This window comes from Eleutherodactylus coqui, unplaced genomic scaffold, assembly GCF_035609145.1.
Source record: "Eleutherodactylus coqui strain aEleCoq1 unplaced genomic scaffold, aEleCoq1.hap1 HAP1_SCAFFOLD_284, whole genome shotgun sequence".
NCBI lineage: Eukaryota > Metazoa > Chordata > Amphibia > Anura > Eleutherodactylidae > Eleutherodactylus > Eleutherodactylus coqui.
The window spans coordinates 114019-133862 of record NW_027102553.1 but is presented as its reverse complement, the minus strand read 5'-3'; the positions used below and the strand labels follow the sequence as shown (position 1 = coordinate 133862).

Genomic DNA, 19844 nt, shown 5'->3' with positions numbered 1-19844 from the left:
AAAGCCACAGCAGCAGCCAACTCGATTTTGGTAGGCCGCTGTCTCCCCCTTGTGTGCTGCATAAAAAATGCACTCCACTAAAAATAGCAATGATCCACGAAATAGAGCGTATGGAGAGAATGAGGCTTCCAGATGAGCCGTCAGGCTATGATAAATTGTATCACACCTGGGCGATATGGATAGATGCCCGGAGCTCACCCCTATTTACCAAGTGGTTACAGACAGGGACATGTGAGTAACACGTTTAAACCACAATCGTAAAGAGAAACAACAATTCCGGAGCCCGCCCCCCCCCCCCTTTTTGTTTTATTTTTTCTTTCTCCCGTGTCATAGATACCTACCCCCCCCTTACCCTCCCCTCATTCCCCTGTTTGTAGACCTTATAAAATATCACAGACAAACATGATATAGTTCAACTCGAAATTGATTTATTAAGTTTCATTGTCAAAGTTAATTTTACATTGCTTTGAGATAAGGCAAAAGTTTCCCCCCCTCCATGAAACCAATAAAACCTATATTGAATAAAATAAAAATGATGCAGTTACCGGTAGTTCTGCAGCTTCTTGGTGGAAATAAAGACCATCTCCCGTCTCCCAGCTGCAGCAGAGACTGACTGAAATGGCTGCCAAGCCCGGTATTAATGCTTCTAAATTGATGACATCACAAAGGAGTGACATCGTCAGCCTTCCAAACACCTGGCTCAATTGCATACAGTATGTATGTATGTATGCATGTATGTGAGTGAGTCTATCTATCTATCTATCTATCTATCTATCTATCTATCTTTATTAATTATGTAGAATATAGATATGGATTATTTCTAAATTACAGATTTTGTAGATATAGATTAAAGATAGATTTAAGATTGTGTGTGTGTGTGTGTGTGTGTGTGTGTGTGTGTGTGTGTGTGTGTGTGTGTGTGTGTGTGTATATATAATGTATATATGTAAAAAAAAATATAAAATCTGTAGTTATGTATGTATGTATGTATGGCGGGCGGGCAAAAAAGGCCTGCTGTATGTTTTTAAGTTCTTCGGATGACCATGCCGCTCTAATATTCTCCTTACTAGGGTCTACTAATGCTGGCCCAGGGGAAGGCAATAAAGCCCTATGGGGCCGAAGCCAATTTCCCTTATTTTAGGTTAAAAGTTTCCATCCGTCCCCACTGGAAATGCGGCCGGCCGAAGAGATCCCTCCAACCGACCGACCGACGCACCTTCAGAGACAAACTAGTGCTTGCTTCTAGTGTCATCGCCGGCTTAACCATCCTTTGTAGGGAGCTGACGAGTCCTGCAGTAGCAGCAGCAGCAGGCTCTGCAAGCCTAGGATGCGTGAGCACGGTGCAAGAGGAAGGACTGAGGGTGTGAGGCTGGGCGCGGTTGAGAAGGCGTGGGGCGGGGCTATGGAAAGTTTTAATAGCTCTCCCAGCTGCCTGGGTGCATTGTGGGTGCGCCCAGAGTGCTGGCTGAGCGTGTTGCCTCAAGCCTTGGAAGTGGAGTTGGGCGGGCCGGGCTACAGGTGAAACCCATTTCGGGTTATCGCTTCTCGGCCTTTTGGCTAAGATCAAGTGTAGTATCTGTTCTTATCAGTTTAATATCTGATACGTCCCCTATCTGGGGACCATATATTAAATGGATTTTTAGAACAGGGAGCTGGAAAAAGAGCTTGCTCTGTCCACTCCACGCATTGACCTGGTATTGCAGTACCTCCAGGACCGGTGCACCCCCTTTCCTACAGCAGTTTCCAAAAGCAGAAAAACAAAACCGACGAGCAAGAGGTGCAGCGCAGCTGTGGCGGCGGCTGCTGCTACCACCCAAGCACTTTGATTGACACTCAGCCCGTCTGCTCGCAACATTGTATCCACTGAGCAGCTGCGTCTGCCAGAGTGTGCACAGCACAGGTACAACTGGAAGCAAAACACACACACACACACACACCAGTTCATATGGCAGCCGCACTCTATAGTTCGTACCTACCGCTGCGCTAATAGCCAAGTTGGAAACATCGGGCAGGCACAGCGTATCCTGGCAGCCTGCGTCTGTATGCTCCACGTATTCGGGTCATGGGTGTATGTGCAGGGGGCCCGGAGCCCTAGGGGGCCCATAAAGTCTCTCTTCCCCACATTGTAAACCAATGCTATCAATGACGCTTTATAGTTTGGGGGCCCAGTTCCAGACTTTGTACTGGGGCCCCGCAGCTTCAAGTTACACCTCCGGATCAGGATAATGCTAGGCCATTCCAACCAGCCTGTGTGTGTGACCTGCAGTCGCTGGTAGTCGAAAAGCGGCCGGCCCCGGATGCGCGCTTCAGAGTGGACAGACAGCAGCGGACCCCCAATCACACAGGCCCAAGGCTTGCTATGTAGCACGGAATACCTCATTGGACTGCAGCACTCCACGCGGGCTGAGATACACGCTCCACGTGGGATGGGCAGTATTCGTCCATGAAGATCCAGGCCAACGTTTAGAGATGGAGCAACACTCGGGGAGCAAAGAACTCCAACGAACGGACGCCTACTTTACAAGGATGTATTGCTTTATTCAATGCATGGACACAGAAACAGTTCAACCGCTCGATTACAGACCGCAGTCAATACAGTAAAGAAAGAAATGTGTCTGTTTAATGTAAACTTGCATGGAGCTCGTTTGTCAGCCACTGACTGACTGAATGCTGAAACGTGGTCTGACGTTACATGCACCACCAGGGATAAGGCCTTGCCTATAAGCATTCCCCAGCTGGCAAAAACCGAACCTCCCTGCCTATTCCTCACCATGGAAGAACGGAACCTACCTTTTTTTTAAAAAAAGAAAGCCACAGCAGCAGCCAACTCGATTTTGGTAGGCCGCTGTCTCCCCCTTGTGTGCTGCATAAAAAATGCACTCCACTAAAAATAGCAATGATCCACGAAATAGAGCGTATGGAGAGAATGAGGCTTCCAGATGAGCCGTCAGGCTATGATAAATTGTATCACACCTGGGCGATATGGATAGATGCCCGGAGCTCACCCCTATTTACCAAGTGGTTACAGACAGGGACATGTGAGTAACACGTTTAAACCACAATCGTAAAGAGAAACAACAATTCCGGAGCCCGCCCCCCCCCCCCTTTTTGTTTTATTTTTTCTTTCTCCCGTGTCATAGATACCTACCCCCCCCTTACCCTCCCCTCATTCCCCTGTTTGTAGACCTTATAAAATATCACAGACAAACATGATATAGTTCAACTCGAAATTGATTTATTAAGTTTCATTGTCAAAGTTAATTTTACATTGCTTTGAGATAAGGCAAAAGTTTCCCCCCCTCCATGAAACCAATAAAACCTATATTGAATAAAATAAAAATGATGCAGTTACCGGTAGTTCTGCAGCTTCTTGGTGGAAATAAAGACCATCTCCCGTCTCCCAGCTGCAGCAGAGACTGACTGAAATGGCTGCCAAGCCCGGTATTAATGCTTCTAAATTGATGACATCACAAAGGAGTGACATCGTCAGCCTTCCAAACACCTGGCTCAATTGCATACAGTATGTATGTATGTATGCATGTATGTGAGTGAGTCTATCTATCTATCTATCTATCTATCTATCTATCTATCTTTATTAATTATGTAGAATATAGATATGGATTATTTCTAAATTACAGATTTTGTAGATATAGATTAAAGATAGATTTAAGATTGTGTGTGTGTGTGTGTGTGTGTGTGTGTGTGTGTGTGTGTGTGTGTGTGTGTGTGTGTGTGTGTATATATAATGTATATATGTAAAAAAAAATATAAAATCTGTAGTTATGTATGTATGTATGTATGGCGGGCGGGCAAAAAAGGCCTGCTGTATGTTTTTAAGTTCTTCGGATGACCATGCCGCTCTAATATTCTCCTTACTAGGGTCTACTAATGCTGGCCCAGGGGAAGGCAATAAAGCCCTATGGGGCCGAAGCCAATTTCCCTTATTTTAGGTTAAAAGTTTCCATCCGTCCCCACTGGAAATGCGGCCGGCCGAAGAGATCCCTCCAACCGACCGACCGACGCACCTTCAGAGACAAACTAGTGCTTGCTTCTAGTGTCATCGCCGGCTTAACCATCCTTTGTAGGGAGCTGACGAGTCCTGCAGTAGCAGCAGCAGCAGGCTCTGCAAGCCTAGGATGCGTGAGCACGGTGCAAGAGGAAGGACTGAGGGTGTGAGGCTGGGCGCGGTTGAGAAGGCGTGGGGCGGGGCTATGGAAAGTTTTAATAGCTCTCCCAGCTGCCTGGGTGCATTGTGGGTGCGCCCAGAGTGCTGGCTGAGCGTGTTGCCTCAAGCCTTGGAAGTGGAGTTGGGCGGGCCGGGCTACAGGTGAAACCCATTTCGGGTTATCGCTTCTCGGCCTTTTGGCTAAGATCAAGTGTAGTATCTGTTCTTATCAGTTTAATATCTGATACGTCCCCTATCTGGGGACCATATATTAAATGGATTTTTAGAACAGGGAGCTGGAAAAAGAGCTTGCTCTGTCCACTCCACGCATTGACCTGGTATTGCAGTACCTCCAGGACCGGTGCACCCCCTTTCCTACAGCAGTTTCCAAAAGCAGAAAAACAAAACCGACGAGCAAGAGGTGCAGCGCAGCTGTGGCGGCGGCTGCTGCTACCACCCAAGCACTTTGATTGACACTCAGCCCGTCTGCTCGCAACATTGTATCCACTGAGCAGCTGCGTCTGCCAGAGTGTGCACAGCACAGGTACAACTGGAAGCAAAACACACACACACACACACACCAGTTCATATGGCAGCCGCACTCTATAGTTCGTACCTACCGCTGCGCTAATAGCCAAGTTGGAAACATCGGGCAGGCACAGCGTATCCTGGCAGCCTGCGTCTGTATGCTCCACGTATTCGGGTCATGGGTGTATGTGCAGGGGGCCCGGAGCCCTAGGGGGCCCATAAAGTCTCTCTTCCCCACATTGTAAACCAATGCTATCAATGACGCTTTATAGTTTGGGGGCCCAGTTCCAGACTTTGTACTGGGGCCCCGCAGCTTCAAGTTACACCTCCGGATCAGGATAATGCTAGGCCATTCCAACCAGCCTGTGTGTGTGACCTGCAGTCGCTGGTAGTCGAAAAGCGGCCGGCCCCGGATGCGCGCTTCAGAGTGGACAGACAGCAGCGGACCCCCAATCACACAGGCCCAAGGCTTGCTATGTAGCACGGAATACCTCATTGGACTGCAGCACTCCACGCGGGCTGAGATACACGCTCCACGTGGGATGGGCAGTATTCGTCCATGAAGATCCAGGCCAACGTTTAGAGATGGAGCAACACTCGGGGAGCAAAGAACTCCAACGAACGGACGCCTACTTTACAAGGATGTATTGCTTTATTCAATGCATGGACACAGAAACAGTTCAACCGCTCGATTACAGACCGCAGTCAATACAGTAAAGAAAGAAATGTGTCTGTTTAATGTAAACTTGCATGGAGCTCGTTTGTCAGCCACTGACTGACTGAATGCTGAAACGTGGTCTGACGTTACATGCACCACCAGGGATAAGGCCTTGCCTATAAGCATTCCCCAGCTGGCAAAAACCGAACCTCCCTGCCTATTCCTCACCATGGAAGAACGGAACCTACCTTTTTTTTAAAAAAAGAAAGCCACAGCAGCAGCCAACTCGATTTTGGTAGGCCGCTGTCTCCCCCTTGTGTGCTGCATAAAAAATGCACTCCACTAAAAATAGCAATGATCCACGAAATAGAGCGTATGGAGAGAATGAGGCTTCCAGATGAGCCGTCAGGCTATGATAAATTGTATCACACCTGGGCGATATGGATAGATGCCCGGAGCTCACCCCTATTTACCAAGTGGTTACAGACAGGGACATGTGAGTAACACGTTTAAACCACAATCGTAAAGAGAAACAACAATTCCGGAGCCCGCCCCCCCCCCCCTTTTTGTTTTATTTTTTCTTTCTCCCGTGTCATAGATACCTACCCCCCCCTTACCCTCCCCTCATTCCCCTGTTTGTAGACCTTATAAAATATCACAGACAAACATGATATAGTTCAACTCGAAATTGATTTATTAAGTTTCATTGTCAAAGTTAATTTTACATTGCTTTGAGATAAGGCAAAAGTTTCCCCCCCTCCATGAAACCAATAAAACCTATATTGAATAAAATAAAAATGATGCAGTTACCGGTAGTTCTGCAGCTTCTTGGTGGAAATAAAGACCATCTCCCGTCTCCCAGCTGCAGCAGAGACTGACTGAAATGGCTGCCAAGCCCGGTATTAATGCTTCTAAATTGATGACATCACAAAGGAGTGACATCGTCAGCCTTCCAAACACCTGGCTCAATTGCATACAGTATGTATGTATGTATGCATGTATGTGAGTGAGTCTATCTATCTATCTATCTATCTATCTATCTATCTATCTATTATTAATTATGTAGAATATAGATATGGATTATTTCTAAATTACAGATTTTGTAGATATAGATTAAAGATAGATTTAAGATTGTGTGTGTGTGTGTGTGTGTGTGTGTGTGTGTGTGTGTGTGTGTGTGTGTGTGTGTGTGTGTATATATAATGTATATATGTAAAAAAAAATATAAAATCTGTAGTTATGTATGTATGTATGTATGGCGGGCGGGCAAAAAAGGCCTGCTGTATGTTTTTAAGTTCTTCGGATGACCATGCCGCTCTAATATTCTCCTTACTAGGGTCTACTAATGCTGGCCCAGGGGAAGGCAATAAAGCCCTATGGGGCCGAAGCCAATTTCCCTTATTTTAGGTTAAAAGTTTCCATCCGTCCCCACTGGAAATGCGGCCGGCCGAAGAGATCCCTCCAACCGACCGACCGACGCACCTTCAGAGACAAACTAGTGCTTGCTTCTAGTGTCATCGCCGGCTTAACCATCCTTTGTAGGGAGCTGACGAGTCCTGCAGTAGCAGCAGCAGCAGGCTCTGCAAGCCTAGGATGCGTGAGCACGGTGCAAGAGGAAGGACTGAGGGTGTGAGGCTGGGCGCGGTTGAGAAGGCGTGGGGCGGGGCTATGGAAAGTTTTAATAGCTCTCCCAGCTGCCTGGGTGCATTGTGGGTGCGCCCAGAGTGCTGGCTGAGCGTGTTGCCTCAAGCCTTGGAAGTGGAGTTGGGCGGGCCGGGCTACAGGTGAAACCCATTTCGGGTTATCGCTTCTCGGCCTTTTGGCTAAGATCAAGTGTAGTATCTGTTCTTATCAGTTTAATATCTGATACGTCCCCTATCTGGGGACCATATATTAAATGGATTTTTAGAACAGGGAGCTGGAAAAAGAGCTTGCTCTGTCCACTCCACGCATTGACCTGGTATTGCAGTACCTCCAGGACCGGTGCACCCCCTTTCCTACAGCAGTTTCCAAAAGCAGAAAAACAAAACCGACGAGCAAGAGGTGCAGCGCAGCTGTGGCGGCGGCTGCTGCTACCACCCAAGCACTTTGATTGACACTCAGCCCGTCTGCTCGCAACATTGTATCCACTGAGCAGCTGCGTCTGCCAGAGTGTGCACAGCACAGGTACAACTGGAAGCAAAACACACACACACACACACACCAGTTCATATGGCAGCCGCACTCTATAGTTCGTACCTACCGCTGCGCTAATAGCCAAGTTGGAAACATCGGGCAGGCACAGCGTATCCTGGCAGCCTGCGTCTGTATGCTCCACGTATTCGGGTCATGGGTGTATGTGCAGGGGGCCCGGAGCCCTAGGGGGCCCATAAAGTCTCTCTTCCCCACATTGTAAACCAATGCTATCAATGACGCTTTATAGTTTGGGGGCCCAGTTCCAGACTTTGTACTGGGGCCCCGCAGCTTCAAGTTACACCTCCGGATCAGGATAATGCTAGGCCATTCCAACCAGCCTGTGTGTGTGACCTGCAGTCGCTGGTAGTCGAAAAGCGGCCGGCCCCGGATGCGCGCTTCAGAGTGGACAGACAGCAGCGGACCCCCAATCACACAGGCCCAAGGCTTGCTATGTAGCACGGAATACCTCATTGGACTGCAGCACTCCACGCGGGCTGAGATACACGCTCCACGTGGGATGGGCAGTATTCGTCCATGAAGATCCAGGCCAACGTTTAGAGATGGAGCAACACTCGGGGAGCAAAGAACTCCAACGAACGGACGCCTACTTTACAAGGATGTATTGCTTTATTCAATGCATGGACACAGAAACAGTTCAACCGCTCGATTACAGACCGCAGTCAATACAGTAAAGAAAGAAATGTGTCTGTTTAATGTAAACTTGCATGGAGCTCGTTTGTCAGCCACTGACTGACTGAATGCTGAAACGTGGTCTGACGTTACATGCACCACCAGGGATAAGGCCTTGCCTATAAGCATTCCCCAGCTGGCAAAAACCGAACCTCCCTGCCTATTCCTCACCATGGAAGAACGGAACCTACCTTTTTTTTAAAAAAAGAAAGCCACAGCAGCAGCCAACTCGATTTTGGTAGGCCGCTGTCTCCCCCTTGTGTGCTGCATAAAAAATGCACTCCACTAAAAATAGCAATGATCCACGAAATAGAGCGTATGGAGAGAATGAGGCTTCCAGATGAGCCGTCAGGCTATGATAAATTGTATCACACCTGGGCGATATGGATAGATGCCCGGAGCTCACCCCTATTTACCAAGTGGTTACAGACAGGGACATGTGAGTAACACGTTTAAACCACAATCGTAAAGAGAAACAACAATTCCGGAGCCCGCCCCCCCCCCCCTTTTTGTTTTATTTTTTCTTTCTCCCGTGTCATAGATACCTACCCCCCCCTTACCCTCCCCTCATTCCCCTGTTTGTAGACCTTATAAAATATCACAGACAAACATGATATAGTTCAACTCGAAATTGATTTATTAAGTTTCATTGTCAAAGTTAATTTTACATTGCTTTGAGATAAGGCAAAAGTTTCCCCCCCTCCATGAAACCAATAAAACCTATATTGAATAAAATAAAAATGATGCAGTTACCGGTAGTTCTGCAGCTTCTTGGTGGAAATAAAGACCATCTCCCGTCTCCCAGCTGCAGCAGAGACTGACTGAAATGGCTGCCAAGCCCGGTATTAATGCTTCTAAATTGATGACATCACAAAGGAGTGACATCGTCAGCCTTCCAAACACCTGGCTCAATTGCATACAGTATGTATGTATGTATGCATGTATGTGAGTGAGTCTATCTATCTATCTATCTATCTATCTATCTATCTATCTTTATTAATTATGTAGAATATAGATATGGATTATTTCTAAATTACAGATTTTGTAGATATAGATTAAAGATAGATTTAAGATTGTGTGTGTGTGTGTGTGTGTGTGTGTGTGTGTGTGTGTGTGTGTGTGTGTGTGTGTGTGTGTATATATAATGTATATATGTAAAAAAAAATATAAAATCTGTAGTTATGTATGTATGTATGTATGGCGGGCGGGCAAAAAAGGCCTGCTGTATGTTTTTAAGTTCTTCGGATGACCATGCCGCTCTAATATTCTCCTTACTAGGGTCTACTAATGCTGGCCCAGGGGAAGGCAATAAAGCCCTATGGGGCCGAAGCCAATTTCCCTTATTTTAGGTTAAAAGTTTCCATCCGTCCCCACTGGAAATGCGGCCGGCCGAAGAGATCCCTCCAACCGACCGACCGACGCACCTTCAGAGACAAACTAGTGCTTGCTTCTAGTGTCATCGCCGGCTTAACCATCCTTTGTAGGGAGCTGACGAGTCCTGCAGTAGCAGCAGCAGCAGGCTCTGCAAGCCTAGGATGCGTGAGCACGGTGCAAGAGGAAGGACTGAGGGTGTGAGGCTGGGCGCGGTTGAGAAGGCGTGGGGCGGGGCTATGGAAAGTTTTAATAGCTCTCCCAGCTGCCTGGGTGCATTGTGGGTGCGCCCAGAGTGCTGGCTGAGCGTGTTGCCTCAAGCCTTGGAAGTGGAGTTGGGCGGGCCGGGCTACAGGTGAAACCCATTTCGGGTTATCGCTTCTCGGCCTTTTGGCTAAGATCAAGTGTAGTATCTGTTCTTATCAGTTTAATATCTGATACGTCCCCTATCTGGGGACCATATATTAAATGGATTTTTAGAACAGGGAGCTGGAAAAAGAGCTTGCTCTGTCCACTCCACGCATTGACCTGGTATTGCAGTACCTCCAGGACCGGTGCACCCCCTTTCCTACAGCAGTTTCCAAAAGCAGAAAAACAAAACCGACGAGCAAGAGGTGCAGCGCAGCTGTGGCGGCGGCTGCTGCTACCACCCAAGCACTTTGATTGACACTCAGCCCGTCTGCTCGCAACATTGTATCCACTGAGCAGCTGCGTCTGCCAGAGTGTGCACAGCACAGGTACAACTGGAAGCAAAACACACACACACACACACACCAGTTCATATGGCAGCCGCACTCTATAGTTCGTACCTACCGCTGCGCTAATAGCCAAGTTGGAAACATCGGGCAGGCACAGCGTATCCTGGCAGCCTGCGTCTGTATGCTCCACGTATTCGGGTCATGGGTGTATGTGCAGGGGGCCCGGAGCCCTAGGGGGCCCATAAAGTCTCTCTTCCCCACATTGTAAACCAATGCTATCAATGACGCTTTATAGTTTGGGGGCCCAGTTCCAGACTTTGTACTGGGGCCCCGCAGCTTCAAGTTACACCTCCGGATCAGGATAATGCTAGGCCATTCCAACCAGCCTGTGTGTGTGACCTGCAGTCGCTGGTAGTCGAAAAGCGGCCGGCCCCGGATGCGCGCTTCAGAGTGGACAGACAGCAGCGGACCCCCAATCACACAGGCCCAAGGCTTGCTATGTAGCACGGAATACCTCATTGGACTGCAGCACTCCACGCGGGCTGAGATACACGCTCCACGTGGGATGGGCAGTATTCGTCCATGAAGATCCAGGCCAACGTTTAGAGATGGAGCAACACTCGGGGAGCAAAGAACTCCAACGAACGGACGCCTACTTTACAAGGATGTATTGCTTTATTCAATGCATGGACACAGAAACAGTTCAACCGCTCGATTACAGACCGCAGTCAATACAGTAAAGAAAGAAATGTGTCTGTTTAATGTAAACTTGCATGGAGCTCGTTTGTCAGCCACTGACTGACTGAATGCTGAAACGTGGTCTGACGTTACATGCACCACCAGGGATAAGGCCTTGCCTATAAGCATTCCCCAGCTGGCAAAAACCGAACCTCCCTGCCTATTCCTCACCATGGAAGAACGGAACCTACCTTTTTTTTAAAAAAAGAAAGCCACAGCAGCAGCCAACTCGATTTTGGTAGGCCGCTGTCTCCCCCTTGTGTGCTGCATAAAAAATGCACTCCACTAAAAATAGCAATGATCCACGAAATAGAGCGTATGGAGAGAATGAGGCTTCCAGATGAGCCGTCAGGCTATGATAAATTGTATCACACCTGGGCGATATGGATAGATGCCCGGAGCTCACCCCTATTTACCAAGTGGTTACAGACAGGGACATGTGAGTAACACGTTTAAACCACAATCGTAAAGAGAAACAACAATTCCGGAGCCCGCCCCCCCCCCCCTTTTTGTTTTATTTTTTCTTTCTCCCGTGTCATAGATACCTACCCCCCCCTTACCCTCCCCTCATTCCCCTGTTTGTAGACCTTATAAAATATCACAGACAAACATGATATAGTTCAACTCGAAATTGATTTATTAAGTTTCATTGTCAAAGTTAATTTTACATTGCTTTGAGATAAGGCAAAAGTTTCCCCCCCTCCATGAAACCAATAAAACCTATATTGAATAAAATAAAAATGATGCAGTTACCGGTAGTTCTGCAGCTTCTTGGTGGAAATAAAGACCATCTCCCGTCTCCCAGCTGCAGCAGAGACTGACTGAAATGGCTGCCAAGCCCGGTATTAATGCTTCTAAATTGATGACATCACAAAGGAGTGACATCGTCAGCCTTCCAAACACCTGGCTCAATTGCATACAGTATGTATGTATGTATGCATGTATGTGAGTGAGTCTATCTATCTATCTATCTATCTATCTATCTATCTATCTATCTATTAATTATGTAGAATATAGATATGGATTATTTCTAAATTACAGATTTTGTAGATATAGATTAAAGATAGATTTAAGATTGTGTGTGTGTGTGTGTGTGTGTGTGTGTGTGTGTGTGTGTGTGTGTGTGTGTGTGTGTGTATATATAATGTATATATGTAAAAAAAAATATAAAATCTGTAGTTATGTATGTATGTATGTATGGCGGGCGGGCAAAAAAGGCCTGCTGTATGTTTTTAAGTTCTTCGGATGACCATGCCGCTCTAATATTCTCCTTACTAGGGTCTACTAATGCTGGCCCAGGGGAAGGCAATAAAGCCCTATGGGGCCGAAGCCAATTTCCCTTATTTTAGGTTAAAAGTTTCCATCCGTCCCCACTGGAAATGCGGCCGGCCGAAGAGATCCCTCCAACCGACCGACCGACGCACCTTCAGAGACAAACTAGTGCTTGCTTCTAGTGTCATCGCCGGCTTAACCATCCTTTGTAGGGAGCTGACGAGTCCTGCAGTAGCAGCAGCAGCAGGCTCTGCAAGCCTAGGATGCGTGAGCACGGTGCAAGAGGAAGGACTGAGGGTGTGAGGCTGGGCGCGGTTGAGAAGGCGTGGGGCGGGGCTATGGAAAGTTTTAATAGCTCTCCCAGCTGCCTGGGTGCATTGTGGGTGCGCCCAGAGTGCTGGCTGAGCGTGTTGCCTCAAGCCTTGGAAGTGGAGTTGGGCGGGCCGGGCTACAGGTGAAACCCATTTCGGGTTATCGCTTCTCGGCCTTTTGGCTAAGATCAAGTGTAGTATCTGTTCTTATCAGTTTAATATCTGATACGTCCCCTATCTGGGGACCATATATTAAATGGATTTTTAGAACAGGGAGCTGGAAAAAGAGCTTGCTCTGTCCACTCCACGCATTGACCTGGTATTGCAGTACCTCCAGGACCGGTGCACCCCCTTTCCTACAGCAGTTTCCAAAAGCAGAAAAACAAAACCGACGAGCAAGAGGTGCAGCGCAGCTGTGGCGGCGGCTGCTGCTACCACCCAAGCACTTTGATTGACACTCAGCCCGTCTGCTCGCAACATTGTATCCACTGAGCAGCTGCGTCTGCCAGAGTGTGCACAGCACAGGTACAACTGGAAGCAAAACACACACACACACACACACCAGTTCATATGGCAGCCGCACTCTATAGTTCGTACCTACCGCTGCGCTAATAGCCAAGTTGGAAACATCGGGCAGGCACAGCGTATCCTGGCAGCCTGCGTCTGTATGCTCCACGTATTCGGGTCATGGGTGTATGTGCAGGGGGCCCGGAGCCCTAGGGGGCCCATAAAGTCTCTCTTCCCCACATTGTAAACCAATGCTATCAATGACGCTTTATAGTTTGGGGGCCCAGTTCCAGACTTTGTACTGGGGCCCCGCAGCTTCAAGTTACACCTCCGGATCAGGATAATGCTAGGCCATTCCAACCAGCCTGTGTGTGTGACCTGCAGTCGCTGGTAGTCGAAAAGCGGCCGGCCCCGGATGCGCGCTTCAGAGTGGACAGACAGCAGCGGACCCCCAATCACACAGGCCCAAGGCTTGCTATGTAGCACGGAATACCTCATTGGACTGCAGCACTCCACGCGGGCTGAGATACACGCTCCACGTGGGATGGGCAGTATTCGTCCATGAAGATCCAGGCCAACGTTTAGAGATGGAGCAACACTCGGGGAGCAAAGAACTCCAACGAACGGACGCCTACTTTACAAGGATGTATTGCTTTATTCAATGCATGGACACAGAAACAGTTCAACCGCTCGATTACAGACCGCAGTCAATACAGTAAAGAAAGAAATGTGTCTGTTTAATGTAAACTTGCATGGAGCTCGTTTGTCAGCCACTGACTGACTGAATGCTGAAACGTGGTCTGACGTTACATGCACCACCAGGGATAAGGCCTTGCCTATAAGCATTCCCCAGCTGGCAAAAACCGAACCTCCCTGCCTATTCCTCACCATGGAAGAACGGAACCTACCTTTTTTTTAAAAAAAGAAAGCCACAGCAGCAGCCAACTCGATTTTGGTAGGCCGCTGTCTCCCCCTTGTGTGCTGCATAAAAAATGCACTCCACTAAAAATAGCAATGATCCACGAAATAGAGCGTATGGAGAGAATGAGGCTTCCAGATGAGCCGTCAGGCTATGATAAATTGTATCACACCTGGGCGATATGGATAGATGCCCGGAGCTCACCCCTATTTACCAAGTGGTTACAGACAGGGACATGTGAGTAACACGTTTAAACCACAATCGTAAAGAGAAACAACAATTCCGGAGCCCGCCCCCCCCCCCCTTTTTGTTTTATTTTTTCTTTCTCCCGTGTCATAGATACCTACCCCCCCCTTACCCTCCCCTCATTCCCCTGTTTGTAGACCTTATAAAATATCACAGACAAACATGATATAGTTCAACTCGAAATTGATTTATTAAGTTTCATTGTCAAAGTTAATTTTACATTGCTTTGAGATAAGGCAAAAGTTTCCCCCCCTCCATGAAACCAATAAAACCTATATTGAATAAAATAAAAATGATGCAGTTACCGGTAGTTCTGCAGCTTCTTGGTGGAAATAAAGACCATCTCCCGTCTCCCAGCTGCAGCAGAGACTGACTGAAATGGCTGCCAAGCCCGGTATTAATGCTTCTAAATTGATGACATCACAAAGGAGTGACATCGTCAGCCTTCCAAACACCTGGCTCAATTGCATACAGTATGTATGTATGTATGCATGTATGTGAGTGAGTCTATCTATCTATCTATCTATCTATCTATCTATCTATCTATCTATTAATTATGTAGAATATAGATATGGATTATTTCTAAATTACAGATTTTGTAGATATAGATTAAAGATAGATTTAAGATTGTGTGTGTGTGTGTGTGTGTGTGTGTGTGTGTGTGTGTGTGTGTGTGTGTGTGTGTGTGTGTATATATAATGTATATATGTAAAAAAAAATATAAAATCTGTAGTTATGTATGTATGTATGTATGGCGGGCGGGCAAAAAAGGCCTGCTGTATGTTTTTAAGTTCTTCGGATGACCATGCCGCTCTAATATTCTCCTTACTAGGGTCTACTAATGCTGGCCCAGGGGAAGGCAATAAAGCCCTATGGGGCCGAAGCCAATTTCCCTTATTTTAGGTTAAAAGTTTCCATCCGTCCCCACTGGAAATGCGGCCGGCCGAAACCGACCGACCGACGCACCTTCAGAGACAAACTAGTGCTTGCTTCTAGTGTCATCGCCGGCTTAACCATCCTTTGTAGGGAGCTGACGAGTCCTGCAGTAGCAGCAGCAGCAGGCTCTGCAAGCCTAGGATGCGTGAGCACGGTGCAAGAGGAAGGACTGAGGGTGTGAGGCTGGGCGCGGTTGAGAAGGCGTGGGGCGGGGCTATGGAAAGTTTTAATAGCTCTCCCAGCTGCCTGGGTGCATTGTGGGTGCGCCCAGAGTGCTGGCTGAGCGTGTTGCCTCAAGCCTTGGAAGTGGAGTTGGGCGGGCCGGGCTACAGGTGAAACCCATTTCGGGTTATCGCTTCTCGGCCTTTTGGCTAAGATCAAGTGTAGTATCTGTTCTTATCAGTTTAATATCTGATACGTCCCCTATCTGGGGACCATATATTAAATGGATTTTTAGAACAGGGAGCTGGAAAAAGAGCTTGCTCTGTCCACTCCACGCATTGACCTGGTATTGCAGTACCTCCAGGACCGGTGCACCCCCTTTCCTACAGCAGTTTCCAAAAGCAGAAAAACAAAACCGACGAGCAAGAGGTGCAGCGCAGCTGTGGCGGCGGCTGCTGCTACCACCCAAGCACTTTGATTGACACTCAGCCCGTCTGCTCGCAACATTGTATCCACTGAGCAGCTGCGTCTGCCAGAGTGTGCACAGCACAGGTACAACTGGAAGCAAAACACACACACACACACACACCAGTTCATATGGCAGCCGCACTCTATAGTTCGTACCTACCGCTGCGCTAATAGCCAAGTTGGAAACATCGGGCAGGCACAGCGTATCCTGGCAGCCTGCGTCTGTATGCTCCACGTATTCGGGTCATGGGTGTATGTGCAGGGGGCCCGGAGCCCTAGGGGGCCCATAAAGTCTCTCTTCCCCACATTGTAAACCAATGCTATCAATGACGCTTTATAGTTTGGGGGCCCAGTTCCAGACTTTGTACTGGGGCCCCGCAGCTTCAAGTTACACCTCCGGATCAGGATAATGCTAGGCCATTCCAACCAGCCTGTGTGTGTGACCTGCAGTCGCTGGTAGTCGAAAAGCGGCCGGCCCCGGATGCGCGCTTCAGAGTGGACAGACAGCAGCGGACCCCCAATCACACAGGCCCAAGGCTTGCTATGTAGCACGGAATACCTCATTGGACTGCAGCACTCCACGCGGGCTGAGATACACGCTCCACGTGGGATGGGCAGTATTCGTCCATGAAGATCCAGGCCAACGTTTAGAGATGGAGCAACACTCGGGGAGCAAAGAACTCCAACGAACGGACGCCTACTTTACAAGGATGTATTGCTTTATTCAATGCATGGACACAGAAACAGTTCAACCGCTCGATTACAGACCGCAGTCAATACAGTAAAGAAAGAAATGTGTCTGTTTAATGTAAACTTGCATGGAGCTCGTTTGTCAGCCACTGACTGACTGAATGCTGAAACGTGGTCTGACGTTACATGCACCACCAGGGATAAGGCCTTGCCTATAAGCATTCCCCAGCTGGCAAAAACCGAACCTCCCTGCCTATTCCTCACCATGGAAGAACGGAACCTACCTTTTTTTTAAAAAAAGAAAGCCACAGCAGCAGCCAACTCGATTTTGGTAGGCCGCTGTCTCCCCCTTGTGTGCTGCATAAAAAATGCACTCCACTAAAAATAGCAATGATCCACGAAATAGAGCGTATGGAGAGAATGAGGCTTCCAGATGAGCCGTCAGGCTATGATAAATTGTATCACACCTGGGCGATATGGATAGATGCCCGGAGCTCACCCCTATTTACCAAGTGGTTACAGACAGGGACATGTGAGTAACACGTTTAAACCACAATCGTAAAGAGAAACAACAATTCCGGAGCCCGCCCCCCCCCCCCTTTTTGTTTTATTTTTTCTTTCTCCCGTGTCATAGATACCTACCCCCCCCTTACCCTCCCCTCATTCCCCTGTTTGTAGACCTTATAAAATATCACAGACAAACATGATATAGTTCAACTCGAAATTGATTTATTAAGTTTCATTGTCAAAGTTAATTTTACATTGCTTTGAGATAAGGCAAAAGTTTCCCCCCCTCCATGAAACCAATAAAACCTATATTGAATAAAATAAAAATGATGCAGTTACCGGTAGTTCTGCAGCTTCTTGGTGGAAATAAAGACCATCTCCCGTCTCCCAGCTGCAGCAGAGACTGACTGAAATGGCTGCCAAGCCCGGTATTAATGCTTCTAAATTGATGACATCACAAAGGAGTGACATCGTCAGCCTTCCAAACACCTGGCTCAATTGCATACAGTATGTATGTATGTATGCATGTATGTGAGTGAGTCTATCTATCTATCTATCTATCTATCTATCTATCTATCTATCTTATTAATTATGTAGAATATAGATATGGATTATTTCTAAATTACAGATTTTGTAGATATAGATTAAAGATAGATTTAAGATTGTGTGTGTGTGTGTGTGTGTGTGTGTGTGTGTGTGTGTGTGTGTGTGTGTGTGTGTGTGTGTGTATATATAATGTATATATGTAAAAAAAAATATAAAATCTGTAGTTATGTATGTATGTATGTATGGCGGGCGGGCAAAAAAGGCCTGCTGTATGTTTTTAAGTTCTTCGGATGACCATGCCGCTCTAATATTCTCCTTACTAGGGTCTACTAATGCTGGCCCAGGGGAAGGCAATAAAGCCCTATGGGGCCGAAGCCAATTTCCCTTATTTTAGGTTAAAAGTTTCCATCCGTCCCCACTGGAAATGCGGCCGGCCGAAGAGATCCCTCCAACCGACCGACCGACGCACCTTCAGAGACAAACTAGTGCTTGCTTCTAGTGTCATCGCCGGCTTAACCATCCTTTGTAGGGAGCTGACGAGTCCTGCAGTAGCAGCAGCAGCAGGCTCTGCAAGCCTAGGATGCGTGAGCACGGTGCAAGAGGAAGGACTGAGGGTGTGAGGCTGGGCGCGGTTGAGAAGGCGTGGGGCGGGGCTATGGAAAGTTTTAATAGCTCTCCCAGCTGCCTGGGTGCATTGTGGGTGCGCCCAGAGTGCTGGCTGAGCGTGTTGCCTCAAGCCTTGGAAGTGGAGTTGGGCGGGCCGGGCTACAGGTGAAACCCATTTCGGGTTATCGCTTCTCGGCCTTTTGGCTAAGATCAAGTGTAGTATCTGTTCTTATCAGTTTAATATCTGATACGTCCCCTATCTGGGGACCATATATTAAATGGATTTTTAGAACAGGGAGCTGGAAAAAGAGCTTGCTCTGTCCACTCCACGCATTGACCTGGTATTGCAGTACCTCCAGGACCGGTGCACCCCCTTTCCTACAGCAGTTTCCAAAAGCAGAAAAACAAAACCGACGAGCAAGAGGTGCAGCGCAGCTGTGGCGGCGGCTGCTGCTACCACCCAAGCACTTTGATTGACACTCAGCCCGTCTGCTCGCAACATTGTATCCACTGAGCAGCTGCGTCTGCCAGAGTGTGCACAGCACAGGTACAACTGGAAGCAAAACACACACACACACACACACCAGTTCATATGGCAGCCGCACTCTATAGTTCGTACCTACCGCTGCGCTAATAGCCAAGTTGGAAACATCGGGCAGGCACAGCGTATCCTGGCAGCCTGCGTCTGTATGCTCCACGTATTCGGGTCATGGGTGTATGTGCAGGGGGCCCGGAGCCCTAGGGGGCCCATAAAGTCTCTCTTCCCCACATTGTAAACCAATGCTATCAATGACGCTTTATAGTTTGGGGGCCCAGTTCCAGACTTTGTACTGGGGCCCCGCAGCTTCAAGTTACACCTCCGGATCAGGATAATGCTAGGCCATTCCAACCAGCCTGTGTGTGTGACCTGCAGTCGCTGGTAGTCGAAAAGCGGCCGGCCCCGGATGCGCGCTTCAGAGTGGACAGACAGCAGCGGACCCCCAATCACACAGGCCCAAGGCTTGCTATGTAGCACGGAATACCTCATTGGACTGCAGCACTCCACGCGGGCTGAGATACACGCTCCACGTGGGATGGGCAGTATTCGTCCATGAAGATCCAGGCCAACGTTTAGAGATGGAGCAACACTCGGGGAGCAAAGAACTCCAACGAACGGACGCCTACTTTACAAGGATGTATTGCTTTATTCAATGCATGGACACAGAAACAGTTCAACCGCTCGATTACAGACCGCAGTCAATACAGTAAAGAAAGAAATGTGTCTGTTTAATGTAAACTTGCAAGCTCGTTTGTCAGCCACTGACTGACTGAATGCTGAAACGTGGTCTGACGTTACATGCACCACCAGGGATAAGGCCTTGCCTATAAGCATTCCCCAGCTGGCAAAAACCGAACCTCCCTGCCTATTCCTCACCATGGAAGAACGGAACCTACCTTTTTTTTAAAAAAAGAAAGCCACAGCAGCAGCCAACTCGATTTTGGTAGGCCGCTGTCTCCCCCTTGTGTGCTGCATAAAAAATGCACTCCACTAAAAATAGCAATGATCCACGAAATAGAGCGTATGGAGAGAATGAGGCTTCCAGATGAGCCGTCAGGCTATGATAAATTGTATCACACCTGGGCGATATGGATAGATGCCCGGAGCTCACCC

The 19844-nt window shown here is 48.0% G+C and overlaps 7 non-coding genes across 7 annotated transcripts; all 7 read left to right on the top strand.

Moving 5' to 3' along the window:
* Positions 1-1537: 1537 nt before the first annotated feature.
* Positions 1538-1728, top strand: LOC136604794 (U2 spliceosomal RNA). The gene has a single exon (XR_010789891.1). It is a non-coding gene; the product is annotated as a U2 spliceosomal RNA (small nuclear RNA).
* A 2618-nt stretch (positions 1729-4346) lies between these two features.
* On the top strand, positions 4347-4537 carry LOC136604793 (U2 spliceosomal RNA). Its single transcript, XR_010789890.1, has one exon. It is a non-coding gene; the product is annotated as a U2 spliceosomal RNA (small nuclear RNA).
* A 2617-nt stretch (positions 4538-7154) lies between these two features.
* Positions 7155-7345, top strand: LOC136604792 (U2 spliceosomal RNA). The gene has a single exon (XR_010789889.1). It is a non-coding gene; the product is annotated as a U2 spliceosomal RNA (small nuclear RNA).
* A 2616-nt stretch (positions 7346-9961) lies between these two features.
* LOC136604790 (U2 spliceosomal RNA) lies at positions 9962-10152 on the top strand. Its single transcript, XR_010789888.1, has one exon. It is a non-coding gene; the product is annotated as a U2 spliceosomal RNA (small nuclear RNA).
* Positions 10153-12768: 2616 nt separating this feature from the next.
* LOC136604789 (U2 spliceosomal RNA) lies at positions 12769-12959 on the top strand. Its single transcript, XR_010789887.1, has one exon. It is a non-coding gene; the product is annotated as a U2 spliceosomal RNA (small nuclear RNA).
* Positions 12960-15565: 2606 nt separating this feature from the next.
* LOC136604788 (U2 spliceosomal RNA) lies at positions 15566-15756 on the top strand. The gene has a single exon (XR_010789886.1). It is a non-coding gene; the product is annotated as a U2 spliceosomal RNA (small nuclear RNA).
* Positions 15757-18377: 2621 nt separating this feature from the next.
* Positions 18378-18568, top strand: LOC136604787 (U2 spliceosomal RNA). The gene has a single exon (XR_010789885.1). It is a non-coding gene; the product is annotated as a U2 spliceosomal RNA (small nuclear RNA).
* The last annotated feature ends 1276 nt before the right edge of the window (positions 18569-19844 follow it).